This window comes from Crocodylus porosus, unplaced genomic scaffold (genome assembly GCF_001723895.1).
Source record: "Crocodylus porosus isolate Cpor-Errol unplaced genomic scaffold, CroPor_comp1, whole genome shotgun sequence".
Classification (NCBI taxonomy): Eukaryota; Metazoa; Chordata; order Crocodylia; family Crocodylidae; genus Crocodylus; species Crocodylus porosus.
In genome coordinates this window covers 183,686,051-183,701,407 of record NW_017728906.1, presented here as the reverse complement: position 1 = coordinate 183,701,407, position 15,357 = coordinate 183,686,051, and the positions used below count along the sequence as shown (strand labels likewise).

The window sequence follows — 15,357 nt, the reverse complement described above, 5'->3', positions numbered from 1 at the left end:
TCTCAGTTAAATGACTTCCTACTTGATTGTAACAATAAAAGTGTTCTGCTGGATTAACCGTGTGGGGGGTGAACTGTGATTTCTCTGTAACACACTTGCATGCTCTGACCTCCTAATGACTACTAATCAAGATAATGTTAATTGGGAGAACTGGCCCTGGAGGATTCCAGAGTCCTGAGAAGTGGAAGACTTTTATTAAGCCTCAAGGGCTCATTGGCAAAATCTTGTGTTTTCTTTCAGGGAAGTTCCTCTGAGCACAAGAAAAGAGGAATTTTTAAGTAAAATGAAAATCAAAACATTTTGCCAGTCACTGCATCTTGCACCACCAGCTCTCAGTCCAGCTGATTTTCTTGGCTCCCTGTCACGGTGCGGGGACCTAGGAGCGGCCGTGATCTCCCCAGCACCCCCTACCATGCCAAGTAGGCGATTCAGCACCCTCTTTCTCGCCCGCCACATCTTTGTGGTTGTCTAAATTTTATAAAGGAGGCTGCCCTTTGTGCCCTTGGACACGGTGCTATGTTAATCCTGTCCCCTATTCTATATGGAGTGATGGGTGCACCCCAGCCTTATGGGCTACGCATGCCTCCAACCTCCCCTGTAGCACGCCCCAAGCCTCGCTGATGTACCGGACGTTGTCTGGTCAGTTTCCTTCTTGTGCCCTAACTGGTGCTGCTGGGCTTGTCACGCAACTGGCACCCTGGGCTTGTCGTGCAACTGGCTCCCCTCTGCTTCTGAGCCCCGACTGGTGCACTGGGTTTGTCACGCAACCAGCGCCCCTACTTGTTAGCCCTCTTGGGCCTGCTCAGTATGTCTGCCCCTCTTAGGCCCGCTCAATATGCTCGCCTTTCCTGGAGCTTCTCTCTGAATGCGCCCCCTCCTGGGGCTTCTCACCCAATAGGGCTCAGGTGGCCATACCTGGCCCCCCCTATTACTCGCCCTCGGGTCTCGTCACCCGCACTTCTCACGGTTGGGGTTCAGGTGGCCGTAGCCATGCCTGGCCCCCTGACCCATCATCTAGGGTCTTACACCCTGCTCAGGCTTCTCCCAATAGGGCTCAGGCAGCCGTAGCCTTACCTGGCCCCCTATTCCGTATATGTGTGCCGTCGCTGGCACCTGACTATCATACTACGCCCTGCTCGGGCTTCTCCCCAGTAGGGTTCAGGCGGCCGTAGCCTTACCTAGCCCCCTATTCCATATGAACGTGCCCTCTCCGGCACCTGACTATCGTGCCCTCACTGGCACCAGGAACCCCCACCCCGTTGGGGCGCTCCTATGAGGCCTCCTATCACCCCTTATACCCTCATCCGGTCCTCCGGTGTAACCACAACTAAACAGAACCATAAGCCAATTGGCTGTTACACAACAATAAGTCTCCTGGCTATAACATACAATCTAGGCCCGCCTGGCTTTCCTGCCAAACCTTCAGTCAGGGTTCTCTCACCCCGCACCATGGTGCAGCTGCTGGGGCTGCTCTGCTCAACTCTGCTGCAGGGCTCTGACTCCTGCAGCTGCCAGAAGGGAACTGCCAGCCAGGCTTCAGCCTGGGCTGTTTATAAAGGCCAGGCCTGGCCCCCTTCTGGTCAGCTGACCCACTGCGGTTGCCGCGGCAACCAACACCTGTTCTCTCATCATAGGAACAGGCCCCTGTGACACTCCCCCACTTCATTGCAGTGAGGGGCAAATCAGCAATTGGATTTACCTTGCATTGCAAACAAATCTGCAGTCCCTCACCCACCTTTTGCTAAGCAGCCCTAAGAATAGCCTTAGGTGGCTAGAAGGTAAACCTAACTCTCTGGTATGGTAGTTTCTCTTTCATACCCTATCTCTGAGCATAGGACTGAAAACACAGTGATTGTTCATCTCAATCTCTAATACACTCTCTGAAGAGAGAAGGTAATCTCAGTAGGAGAGTAAATCCAGGGGCTGAAGGTACATATACACAACATGTTTGGATGAGGAAGGTCCATCTAAGCCTAACAACCCGTCAGACTAGTGCGGTTAAGGTAGACAAGCTTCTTAACAAAATAGCACAGAAAAGTGATGTGGCAAACATCACATCTAGTTGCTTTTAATTTCCCAGCCTGAATGACCAGGTGCCCATTTACAGCTGGGTCAACTGAAGCCAGCCTTTTGCAGGTGTCCAGAGCAGGCCTTTCATATTTGTCTCCCGAGCCATAGAAGGATGCTAACTGGTCTGCCCCATAACATGTTCACTTTGAAGTAATTTGACTTTACTCCAGGATAAAAAAAAAAAATGAACACAAGGCACACAGCTTTAAACTGGTCTCAGTCATTCCAGCTTTACTGTGAAATTATCCTTCAAAAGGTGAGAAGGAGCTACATACCCGTGTAATTTTTACCATTACATCTGCACACAGTTAGCTTGGGAAAGCTTGTCTTGCATCTGGTCTGCAAGTAAAATATGGAAAATGTGGGGTAAATTACTGTGTAGTGATTGTTTCATGTATTTATATCTTGAGAGTTAGTAGACAGAGAGAGGGGTGGGATGGGGAGAGAGAATAGCTCTGTGTGGCTCAATTTTGAAATGTATCGTGGTGAACTTCTCACAAAATGATGGGGTGGGAGTATCAGTACTACATTGCAAACATTCATTTAATGGGTTTTGGAGCTAGCATTTTGGACTATTTGCCTGCAGGTGTCAGGGCTTTGTCCAGATTGGCTTTTGCACTTGTGAAAAGTGGATGTTTTTCTGCTTGTGTAATATTCATTTTGCACTGATGTAAATGACTGCACAAGTGATGAAACCCTGGAGAACAAGAATCATGATATGAATCTAGGCCAGTAATTGTTGTCTATTTTTCTTCTGTCCTGCAAGCAGGTAAGATTAATACCAGTTTCCTTAGAGATGGGGCAGTTTTTTGCTATTAGTAAAAGTTAATGTACCAGGGGGAATTTATTAAAAAAATGCATTTAGTTAAGAGTTCATGGCTGTTGAATCCACCCACCCATCACTCAGTGTAAGTGAATGCTGGCAACAGAGGTTTTATTATTGCCATGGCTCTGATAGATGATGATGTTTATCTAAGTAAATGCTTTTTTTTTTGACTGAGAGGTTGGTTCATTACTAATAGGAGATGATTCAGTCGCAGAGATAGAACAGATAGCTTAGCTCTCATGGAAGTAGTTATGATTTTAGATGTGATAGGGAAAGCAAGGTTAAAATCTCCCAGTACTAAGGATTTACTCAAGGCTCAAATGAAAGAGCTCACATGCTGTCCTGCCTTTGAGGCCTACTCTCTATGGTATTTCTCTCTCCCTAGAACAAGCAATGTACAGTATTAAATGCACACCAAGGAGCACTAATTATTTTTTGCTACATTAAACATTATTTTCTGTATCTCACTAGTGGTTTTTATGAGTATGCAACCAAGTTCAAATACTACGGCAACTTCATCACTATGCGCAATATTAGCCTGCTCAGTTATGATATCTGCTTATGCTCTTCTAATGTTTAACTAAAGCTCAGTTAACTGAAACTCATGGTTAATAGGACAGATACATACCCCCAGGATATATATATCCCCCAGGATACATACCCCCAGATACATACATCCCCTAGGATTGTGCTGTGCTGTGCTCTATGCTTCAGATGTCATCTGGTTTTGGATCTGTAACTCAAGAGCAAAACTAAAGCTTGTAAACCAAGTGGATTTGACTTGTCATTTGTTCATACTTTAAAATCTATGAATGTATTTTGTACAGTGGTTTAAAATAGTAAATATCAGAGTCCCCATTAGAGAGAACAGAGTGGCAGGGATAAGATACTTGACCAAGATCCAATAACCAGAGAGTGGCAAAGCCAAGTCCTGGGACTCCTACATCAAGCCTTGCTGCTCTGAATATGTCAGCTCTTGAGCTACCAGCCCCTCCAGTTTTGCTGGGAAATGCAACTCATGAACTATTTCTCTAAGAAAACCTCTCATATCTATTCTACCATGGGACAAGCAAGGTAGCAAAAGGATAGCCTTTGTGTACTCCTTAGCTATTTTCCAGCTCTTCAGTAAGCTCTGGGAGCTCAATTTAGATCCCTGTTAAGTACTAAGCAGCCATAATTTACCATCCACCTGTCTTCTGTGTCCCGATTTTCCCCACTCACTGCTTTTACAACATTGAACTTTATCTACTTCAGTGAAGTTGCTCTTGACTTACATCAGTGTAAAGCAGATTCTGATTTCCCCTGCACCAGTGTGAATTGAAATGAATACTGCAGACAATTTACAAAGGTGTACAACTGATTTGAGAAAAGAATCAAGTACAAAGAACATAGTAATGCTTGTGTATACCAACAAGCAAGTCATGTCAAAGAAGATGATGAAGTACATTTGAAAGTCCAGATGTTTTTAAAATCCTTTTTTTATTTGTGTTACAACAGGTGAAACACACATTTCTCTCCAAAATTGCAGCACTAAGTCTGAAACTGACTACAGGTGCAAGTCAAATTGACATTATTGGTTTTCATCATCTAAGCTGAAGGAATGGAGAAAAATAAATACAAGGCATAAGTTAGGGCAAGTATCTTTTTAAAAAAATGATTCACTTTAAACTGTAAAGTAATGTCAATAATGTAAATCAAGAAATATGTTTATTATAGGGAAAACAGACAATCTCTCTTTAAAATTGGCAGTGAAAGTCAAAATGCTTGGAGAAGAAATTTAAAATCATAAAACAAATAGAGCATACTTTTTTTCTCTCCAATGTGAACTTTTCATGTTTGTGTGTTAGACATACTGGACTAAGCAAGAAAATGAACAAACTTGATTAGTTCTTTTTTCCAGTTGAACATAATAGCCTTGGGGCAACAGTTAATTGCAGAATAATTAACTTTGTTATCTATGCTGTTGGTCTAGGTTGGCAGCAATGAAGCCTTTAATACCACAAAGGTACTGGAAAGTTCACTATCTGGACCAGGGGTGGGCAATTATTTCAGGGGGAGGACCGTATACTGAGTTTTGGCAAGCCATCGAGGGCCACATGACAGGCAGCAGATAAATATTAATGTTCTAAATTTTTTAGGGGCCCCGCGGGCTGGATAGAATGGCCTGGTGGGCTGCATCTGCCCTACAGGCTGTATTTTGCTCTCTCCTGATCTAGATAACTGCCTGGAGAAGGTTGCATTTTATGGATTGGTAGTTTATTACAGAAAAACCATGCATCTGGTCAAATGTGTTGTATTCTGCATTAGCCCTGGCCTGAGCCATTTAGTAAGCATTCAAGTATGATGATAAATGAAGACATATGCCGGAGGCTGAATAATCCCTTCACTGGTAAGGACAGTTGGGTCTCCCATACTGATGGTATCGACAGCTATTTTTCACTTAACCACCTGTCTTAATCCAGGGTTCTCACAGCCTTTTGCCAGGGTGGACAACTTGTATCTCTCACAGGGTGCATCTACATGTAGTATTTAGTGCAACACAGTAAACTCCAGCACAGTCGTGCCAGAGTTTATTGCTCCCAGGTGCAGTGTTTACACATATGCCCAGGACTAGAGCATGTTGAGCTGGAGCAGCACAGCCCTGGCTGGCAGGAGATCTGGGTGGTCAGTCTGCCAGCCTGGAGCAGCTCTCCCCTTGCTTAATGTGCTGTGGAGGAGCTGGATGGGGCATGAGCGTGCTACAGTGTCAGGAGAACCAGCAGGCAGCCCCCACACTGTAGCACCATCGTACCTCAGTCAGTCCTGGTCACTGTCTACATGTGTGTTGGGATTAGGTGCTATAAGGCCAGGGCTCTCTTTCACCTGGCATCATCCTAGTGGGTGATGCCAGGTTGGGAGGGAACACTGTGATCGCCCAGCCACTGCTAATGTTATATTTTCCCTTTTTTTTTTTGTTTTGTTCTTCTTTTATTCTCACCTGCCATGACTTTGATCTTATTCTACTCAGAAAGCTGGTCCCACTGGGGCGATAACTCCAGGCCTATTGGATGGATCTCTTTGTGGTGCTACACTTCCCCTGTACCCTACCTTACCACATCCTGGATGTCCATCAGCACTCGTCACTTGGGTGCTGCCCCCTTCCCTTTGGGTCGCATGTAATGGTCCTCTCTGGGGGTGTTTGGCATCTATGTCACTTTCCTTTTGTTGAGCCTCAGCTAAGCCATTCACAAGGCAATCCAAGTCTCTATCAGTAGTTCAATTAGATCTCCACACATCTTTTCTTAGTAGTTCTGAATGCAAACCCAATCCCTCAGTGTGCATGTGTTCCTCCATTCCTCTGGGGGGGGTGGGAGGCTGGGGGTGGGGAGGGCTAACTGAGAGAGGCTGCAGACATGCAGCTCCTTCTGGATTGGCTCCAGTGGAGCTTGATTCTCCACTCCCCACAAGCCAACACTGAATATCTGTTGGGTAAGGGGGGTTGCTGTAATTCATGATGCTTTCTGTGAAGTGCCATGAGTTACAGCGAGGAACTGCATGTCTGTAAGCACCCACAGTGATGGTCAGCCCCAGATGCCAGGATTCCTAGTTCCTGCTGTACAATGACATTCAATAAATAATGCTGCCTTTTAGGTAGAGGTATTTTAATCATTATGATATATAATTAGGGCTAATCTTATTCCTACTTCTGTAATTATAATCTCTGCACATGGTTCTTATCTGTATTCAGATAAGTTATTTCCCAGGCATTCATCAGTTTCCCAGGTTTGCAGAATACATATGTTTAGGAGAAAGTATCTTGATCCACTGTCTTAATCCATGGACCATAGGTCTAGAAAACATGAACTATGAAAAAAGATCAAAAGAACTGGATTTGTTTAGTTTAGGGAAGACTGAGTGTGGTCATCATGTTCTTCAAAAATGTAAAAGGTTACTTTAAAGAGCAACGTTATAAATTAAGACATGATCTTAAATTATAACAAGCAAGATTTAGATTTAAATTTAGATTTTTTTAGGAAACAAGCCCCCTAACTGTAAAGATAGTTGAATGCTGTCTTAGATTACTTTAGGAGATTGTGGAATTTCCAGCACTGGAGGTTCATAAGAGCAGGACAGGCAAAAGGCAGGGCACCATGGCACCTTAAGACTTGTGTGTTCAGAAACATATTTCTTCCACACCTATTTTCTATGGTTCTTTGATTTACAGTTAGCTCTGAAGCCCTCCTTTCACTGTTTTGGGGAACGAAGCTTGGTCTTCCCTCTGAAACAGGCTTCTTGAACTTCCTAATCAAGAGTCTAAGACTTAAGTGAACTAAATGAAAGCAAGGTTTATTATAAGTAGGGAGAAAATACAAGTATAAAGCACAAGAAATTGTCTGCCTAGTGTATCTAGTCTTAAGCCTTATCCACACTACATTGTTTTACTAGAACAACTACACTAGATGGGATATGCAAAAAAATTATATACCTTCATGTGCCACTACCACCCTTCTATATAAATGCAGTTGTGCTGACAGAAGAGAGCTTTTCTCAGTTTAACTTACTTTGGCATATACTGGCTGTATCTACATGAGATGCTGACTGCTCAGTTGCTACTGTGCAGTCATTTAGTACTTGCATACACAAGTACTAAATGGCTGTGCAGAAGTTGATGTTACTGTGCAGTAGCACCCCTGAACAGCTTCTTGGTGATGTTGACTTCACAGTAGCTTGTTACTACTTCACAGTAGTGTTGCATCATGCTTCATGCCATGTGATGCTACTATGCAGTAGTAATGAGCTACTGTGCAGTCAGCATCTCATGTAGATATGGCCACTGTCTCCCCAGTAGGCAGCTCTACTAATGTAACCATAATAGCAGAAGCTCTTGTAATGTGGACAGTTTCTTAAGTTCCATGTCAGTCCTGTTTGGCTCAGGAGCCACATGAGCAGTTGCTATTTACCAGAGAACCACAGTGTCCTATAAAGTAATATATTCTTATTCAAAAGAAAAGGCTGCAGTCCGGGTACTATGATTGATGGAGCCAGTGCATGAGTTTCTTTATTTATGATTGCAAAAAAGTCATATCTAATTTTCATGCAGTAAAAGAAAAAGTCAAAGCCTTTGATAATATGTTCTGTGAAGAGCTGCAGGTGATAAGATGAAAAGCCATTTGTGATTGGGAGTTGTTGTATGACTATCATTACTTTAGACTCTGCAAAAGCTAAGTTAGCTTGGCATGGTGCATGGAGGGTCTAGTTAAAGCTGATTAAAAAGACCTATTGGTATTTCTCCTTTTCTGCCTGAACTTTTCAGCATCCCAGCCTGTCAGACATGTACAAAGTGGCTGTAGCCTCCCCTGTTTATAGACCTGTTAATAGCTTTCACCTGTCTTTCATGTGTCTGGCTTAGTCCAGCTGAGGATCTGGTCCATGGTGTGCATGTGTCAAAGAATCTCACCAGCAGAGCTACTGTTTTGGCTTTGAAAGGGAGGTGTAGTACATTGGTGGTATTTGAGTTTGTTGCTACACTGCCAAACTGAGGGCCTAGGCATCAAGTACAGCTAAAGTATTTTTGCTTTTTCATATGCCTTGTGATTGCTTGTTGTCACTCCGGGAACATTTATCTCAGTAGGGGTTACAAGATCTCAACACTGTGAAAACCAGGCTATTTTAATACTTGAATATGGATTTAGGTGCTTAACTTCAACCACATTTAAAAATGCTGGCCTCAGTGTAACTTGGTAACAGTATTTATTCATTATTAAGGTAGAACTCCATCTGTTCTTGAACGGGATTATGTGACATAGCTACCTGAGATAGCAGGGACTGGATTTGATGACTGAGACAGACCCTTCTAGTCTTGTGTTCCTGTTTCCTGAGACTGCAAAGCTCAGCAGCTTACTGTGTGAACCTGAACTGAACATAATCTCATGCTACAATAAGTGTATACACATAGCAACAGCAGGATGAACATCAGGCTGAAAGTGTAGTTTCTTTCTAAACTGTATATTTTCATTGTTCTCCTTAAACTTCATTGCCTTTTTTTACAATTCCCCAACCTTTGTATAAAAGGGCGGATGTGTAGTGCAGAGCTGCAAAACAGCATGCATCCCTCCTGATTCCTATTTCTTTTATATATATATATTCATCCATAAAAGAACTCTAGTTATTCCAAGCTTGCCTTGTGAGGATGAAATAACACCTTTTCTATGGAAAAATAATAAGATACAGGGAGATGCGAAGCTCTGTTATAAAGATCACATACTGAGCCTTGATAATTTACCGAAAAAGAAACATACTCTCATAACATTTTTTAAAACGAGGTACAGTGGGGATAGTAGGTGGAGGAAATTAATAGGAAATCAAAGGAAACTAGAAGAGATTTCTTTCTGGAAATTCACAGCTATGCACTCATTTATTTTTGTAGCTTTTTCTTAATAGTTCAGTAGTTTCTGCCATACAGCAATTTCATTAAAGCTTTGATCATACTAGTAATATAAAGCCAAGCTTACTGAAAAGGCTTCATTGCCCTAAAGAGTCTGTAATTGGCCAAATGTCTTAGAAAGTTTTGCTTGGTTTCACCAGAGTACAAGTAAAAATTAATTACCCCAGCAGTAGCTGCAATGCCATAATACAAGGGTATCAAAACTAGTCTTTCCAAATGGCATATTCTAGCATAGCACAAGATATGAGACTTGCCATAAATGTGATTTGTGAGGATCATTAATAAAGTACTAGACCTAATTGACTTCTCTTGGCTTTATGACAGCATAAAAAAAGTTCTGCACTAGCAATGAGATTTTTAAAAAACTTCTTGTGTTGAATTCCTGATGCTGCAGATCTCTACTTAAAGCAAGAGTTTCATAGTTTCATAGTTGGTAGGGTCGGAAGGGACCTGAGCAGATCATCAAGTCCGACCCCCCCGCCATGGTAGGAAAGTGTACTGGGGTCAAACAACCCCAGCAAGGTGATTGTCAAGTTAACTTGGATTTAAGTGTAATCAAGATTAGAACTGGTTGGAATCCTACATTTCCATTTTGTGAAAAATATCGTAGCTTCACAATTTGTTTCATGATGCTAGAGAATGAAACTAAGATCTTCCATTTTTTTCCAGGAAAAAGACATAGGAGAGAGTTCTACCTCTAGTGAGTCTTATGGTTAAGCAAATTTGAACATGGGCCTTCCATATCCCAGCTGAGTGTTATCAGGCTATTTTGGGTGAATTGTTCCCCAGTTGACTTGGAACCTTCCTCAAAACTGCTGTGTTTCTTCAATACATTTTGGTTTCAAAGAAACTAGGATTTTTGTTCCACCCCCACCCCAAACCTGCTGTACTGCAGTTGTGTCTCAGATGAGGTTTGCTATAATGAACAACATAATTTTCATGAGTACTTGCTGTACTCTGATACAATGTTTATTATTTATTAGTAGTGTTGAACCTAAGTAACACAGACCTATGCAAAGCAAGTGCTTCCAAAAATGCTTGTAGTTCCTTTAGTCACTGGAGGAGATGCTTTAAGGTACGGTCTCATACAAAACTGAAGCAGATCTTGCACAAGGCATGCATCCAAACACGATCTATGGAATTCAGTTACTTACATGCTTACCTTCTGTAAAATGACTATATTTGTGGAACTAAATGATGTGGCTGAAACGTCACCAGAGATTTTGGCTTTCTTAGGTTTGTTGCCGGCACAAGGTGCCCGAGGGAGGCAACAACTGGGTTCGTTGCCCGGTGTGCATCGCGCCAATAAACACACTGGGGGGGAGAAGTAGACAGAGTTTATTTGAGCTCAAGTAAAAGGCGCAGGGAGACTGTATGGTCTCAAATCCCGCGCCCCTAGCCCTGCAACAGTGTATATTTATACCCTGGTCATTTCTACAGTAGTTTTCCACTAGCTGCCCCCACCCTTTCCCTCCTCCCCTCTCTCTCTGAGCGGTGCCCTTGCATTCCACAGATAACAGTTTTTAGGGAGTTTCAGCTTGCTTGCTACTCATCCTGTTTTCCAGTATTACAGGAGGTTACAAAAGTTTAAAGAAAGGGTTACAAAGGTTCGGGGGGGGGGGCCTGGCTCACCTGGGCCTAGAGCAGAGGGGCTTCATCGGCACTCGTGGTCTTCCATCCCTCTGAGTTACCTAGGGTTATGCCCAGTGACACCAATAGGTTGGTAAACCATAAATGGAAGTAGCTCAAATCACCATTTACCTTTGGAAGATCTTGGCCAAGTCATAGCAGAAGAAAGTACAGCAGCTAAGGAGAACCTTGATATAATTTCAAGTCTTTACAAAAACTGGCTATGGTAACCTGTTTTGGGTGCATCTTCATGAGACGCTTACCGTTTATTAGCCTAATAACACTGTGCAGAAGTGTGGCAGTTAAAAACCACACTAATAGCCCACTGTGCAGTGTTATTAAACTAATATGCAGTATGCATCACTAAATAATCATGTCCCAGTGCTATTGTGCAGTAACCCTAGTTACTGGGCATTTACTTAGTATTTTATTAAGCAAGTACTAAACTGAATGTACAGTATCTAAGGTGCATAAATGAATGTGTAAACATGCCCTCTAATTCTATTCTGCTCAAACCAGGAATTCAAGCATTCAAGAGGAAGAAAAAGTTATAACAAAGTTTCTTTAGGTGCACCTTGGATGAATCATTTTGGAGCAGTGAAGAGAGGAGAAGCAAATAGAGAATATTTGCCTCAGGAAGGAGCCAGAAGGCTTGTTTATTTAGTTACGTTTGCCTCCTTAGCAGGTATGGAGGAGTAAATAATAGAATCTGTGAGGAGACAAGGAGGCAGTAATGGATAGTGGCCAGCTGTTGCAAAATGCATAGATTCATAGATTGTAAGGCCAGAAGGGACCTTGGAAGATCATTGGGTCCAGCCTCCTGCACCAAGCAGGAAAGTTAAATGGGGGTCAGGTGACCCCAGCAGAGTGACTGTCTAGTCTCTTGAAGATTTCTAGGGCAAAACATTGGCCCTTTTCCAGTCCTCAGGGACTTTTCCAGAGTGCCACGAATTGTGGAAGAGTTTTGCCAGGGGTTCAACAATGACTTTGGCCAGCTCCTTCAGCACTCTCAGATGAAGATCATCTGGTCCTGCTGACTTGTATACATCTAATTTTATTAACTGGTCATACACCAATTCTATGGCAACAGTAGGAAGGCAATTATTCCTACCCTGCTTAGCCTCTACTCTACCTAGTATGGTTCTCCCCTTGGTCCGGTGAAAGACTGAGGTGAAGTAGTCATTCAGGAATTCAGCTTTCTGCTGGGTGCCAGCAACCAGCTCTCCTGAGTTGTTTGAGCAATGGCCCCACACTCCCATTAGTTTTCCTTCTGTTCCCAATATACCTAAAGAAGGACTTCTTGTTGTCCTTGATTCTGGTTGCTAATCAAAGTTTGGTTGCCACTTTAGGCTGTCTTATCTGTTCCCTGCAAATGCAGGCTGCCATGGAATAGTCCTCCTTGGGGCCTGCCCCAAGCTTCCATTGTTTATAAGCCTCTTTCTTCTTTCTTAAGAGGACCGTGATTTCCCTGTTTAGCCAAGAGGGCTTCCCAGCCCTTCTGTTACCTCTTCTCCATATGGGAATGGACTTTCTTTGTTATGTGTAGCATTTGTTTTCTCCAGGAGAAAGAAGACTTTGTGTATGTAGTGGGTTCATGGTTAGCTAGCTCACTCACAGTCCATTTACATGCTGACAGCCTCTGATTATCATCTCTATTCCTCCCCCAGGAAGTTCCTTCCTGGCAGGAGTCAATCAACAGACACACTAGCACTTGCAAACAAACCCCAGGTGGTCTTTTCTTGGACCACCAGTTTACTCTAACCATATGTACAGTCTCTGATGCAGTCACACTCTTTGACTGATTCTGAAGGGAAGGGCACTCCAGGCAGGGTCCTCATCTTTGCTGTGCTGACCCGCCAGCTCTCTCCCTCTCAGCTCTCCATCCCTCAGGCTCTGTCTCAGCTCTTGGTCTCTCCACTCTCAGCTTTTGGCTCTCAATTGTCTCGTCTGTCTTGGGCTCCTCATGGCCAGGGAAGTGTACCAGTATATATCTAACACAGAAAGCAGTTAGCAAGCATTTTGGGGCTTTTAGCAGAGCTGCTAATGCTGAGAGTGCTTCACATGGAAGGGTGCTGTTACACAGTCCTAGAGACTGGGATTCTACATGGATTTTTCCCTTCTAAGGTGAAAAAAGGAGCAGGCAGGGATGATTGTATTGTAGTAGTAGTAAACATGTAGCTATGAAGATGTTGCTGAGAGAACTTTAGGTTCTTGTGCAATGAGTGGATGTTCTGTTACAGAGTACTACCTTGCGGGGATGAGATCCATCAGAGGAATTGGGAACAGCATCTTTGGACACTGTCTGGAAAGGGAGGTTTTTAAAGTAGGTCTAAATGTGGGATTATGACAAAAACCCATTACCAATATGCAGTAAAGATCAAGGGATAAGAACCAGTGGAAGATGAGAAAGGATGAGGAACCATAACAGGGATAAAAAGAAACACAACGAGAAAGAGTAGAGCAATCTACATAAGATTTCTGATGCCTATATGTATATATATTAATGCAAGGAATGGGGGGTGGGGAAGGGAAGCAGGGTAAACTGAAGGTCATAGTCTGTAAAGGGAATTCTGATTTCACACGTTTTGCAGAAACTTGATGGGATAGTCCTAGATTTGGAATATCCCCACTGAGAGGTGTATCTTGCTCTGGAAAGATAGAAGGATCATGGGTGGGAAAGATAAGGAGCATGTCTCAGTGGGGTGGGAACTGACCTGAAAATGTAGGGGCCCTAGATATATGAGTTTTAGGCCTAAAAGGGCAGAATCTACTTCTGTCGATCCATTTTATCCAACAACCATTAAATGTAAGCTGTAGAAACACCACTGGGAGAAGAATCAGAGGCCAGAATCCAAGACCCTGTCTAATGCACACCTCACTAAGCCATGCTCTTTCCAGCCTGACATATCTGCCCCTTTAGGTTTCCAAGTCAGGCAGCTTCAACAGGATGGGGAGGGTGCTCACTTTGTATTCTATGATCTGTGGGTTAGTGGACTTTACTTGGAAGTGGAAGATGTTGGTTCAAAGCCTCTTTGTTAAAGGGGAGGGAGGAACTAAAACCTAGGTCTCCCATTGTCTGAGCAAGTGTCCTAACCACTAGGTTGCTTGGCTAAAAGAATGGAAATATCATCCTCATTTTCCTCCTTTTTTGCTACTGACATGGAATGACATGCCTTCCTCTGGGCTATGTTGATGCATAAGTGTTACTTACTCATCTAATGGGGGATTGGATTTGCTCCAAAACCTACAGCAATTGTTTAACATAAGGACAACTTCATCTTAAGAAAGTGAAGGAACCAATTAGGAAATCATCTATCCTGGATTTGGTTCTGACAAAAAGGGAATGACACTCTGTTCATTTTTGTTCCTTTTTTTATTTGTTGTTGAGAGGTAGAAGACATAATGTAGTTCCCTTGACTATTAGATCACCTCACTATTTTACGGGGATTCAAGTCAGATTCTTATACTGTGCCCTTCACCAGGGTCTTTAACAGTCTTCCAAAATGTAGTAAGCCATATGACTATTGTTTGACTCATTTCTTTTCTTCTTCACCTCAGGGGCAAAGTAATGCGAGGGCTATATTTATATTTTACTTTATTTTGTTAAGTATAATACTGAAACAATTTACTAGAATGACAGAAATCTTTACAAATATTCAGCATCTGCTGATTGATTTACATTAAATAGTATCTGTTAATATTCAGTACTGTTCTTCACTATTCACTTAGCTCTCAAATAATGTATTCCAAAATACTAGCAAGCTGACAAAAGTCAATATTACTTTCTGGAAAGAATTACAGCAGTAACCATCATTACAGTGTAATCATGCATAATTTTAAATCTATATATTATCATCCAAAATATCTTTCCATTTACAAAATTATGTTAAAATGATATGATTAACTAGAAACTTTATTGTAAAAGACAGAATGGAATCAAAAGAAACAAAAAGCCATTAAATAATTTTTGCTTATGTTTTTATTTACATACAAGGGAAACGTCTAAGTTTCAATACATGTCTCTAATCTCTCTGGGGCACTTGTACATGTGATGTCACGAATATGTACACTTGATGAAAATGTCACTTTGTGTGGCTCAACAGCATCACAATGTATATGTGCAAGACTTTTGGGAGGTTTAATGACTTTGCACCATTGCAAACTATACTACATCTCGATGTAGTATAGTTTGCAATATTGCAAATTGCAATGATGTAGTTGTCATAGAATCATAGAAGTAGGGTCGGGAGGGACCTTGTAGATCTTCAAGTCTGACCCCCTGCCTGGGCAGGAGAAAAACTGGGCTCAAATGACTCCAGCCAGGTAGGCATCAAGCCTCTTCTTAAAGACCCCCAGGGTAGGAGCCAGCACCACTTCCCTTGGAAGTTGGTTCCAGATCCTAGCCGCC

General features: G+C 42.6%; 1 long non-coding RNA gene across 1 annotated transcript in view; it reads left to right on the top strand.

Annotated features, from left to right (window-relative positions):
• Nucleotides 1–6,477: 6,477 nt before the first annotated feature.
• LOC109306354 overlaps nucleotides 6,478–15,357 on the top strand; it is a 26,460-nt gene continuing 17,580 nt past the window's right edge. Inside the window, exons 1-2 of the long non-coding RNA XR_002099958.1 lie at nucleotides 6,478–6,490; nucleotides 7,416–7,426. This is a non-coding gene — a long non-coding RNA (uncharacterized LOC109306354). The remainder of the gene's footprint in view (nucleotides 6,491–7,415; nucleotides 7,427–15,357) is intronic.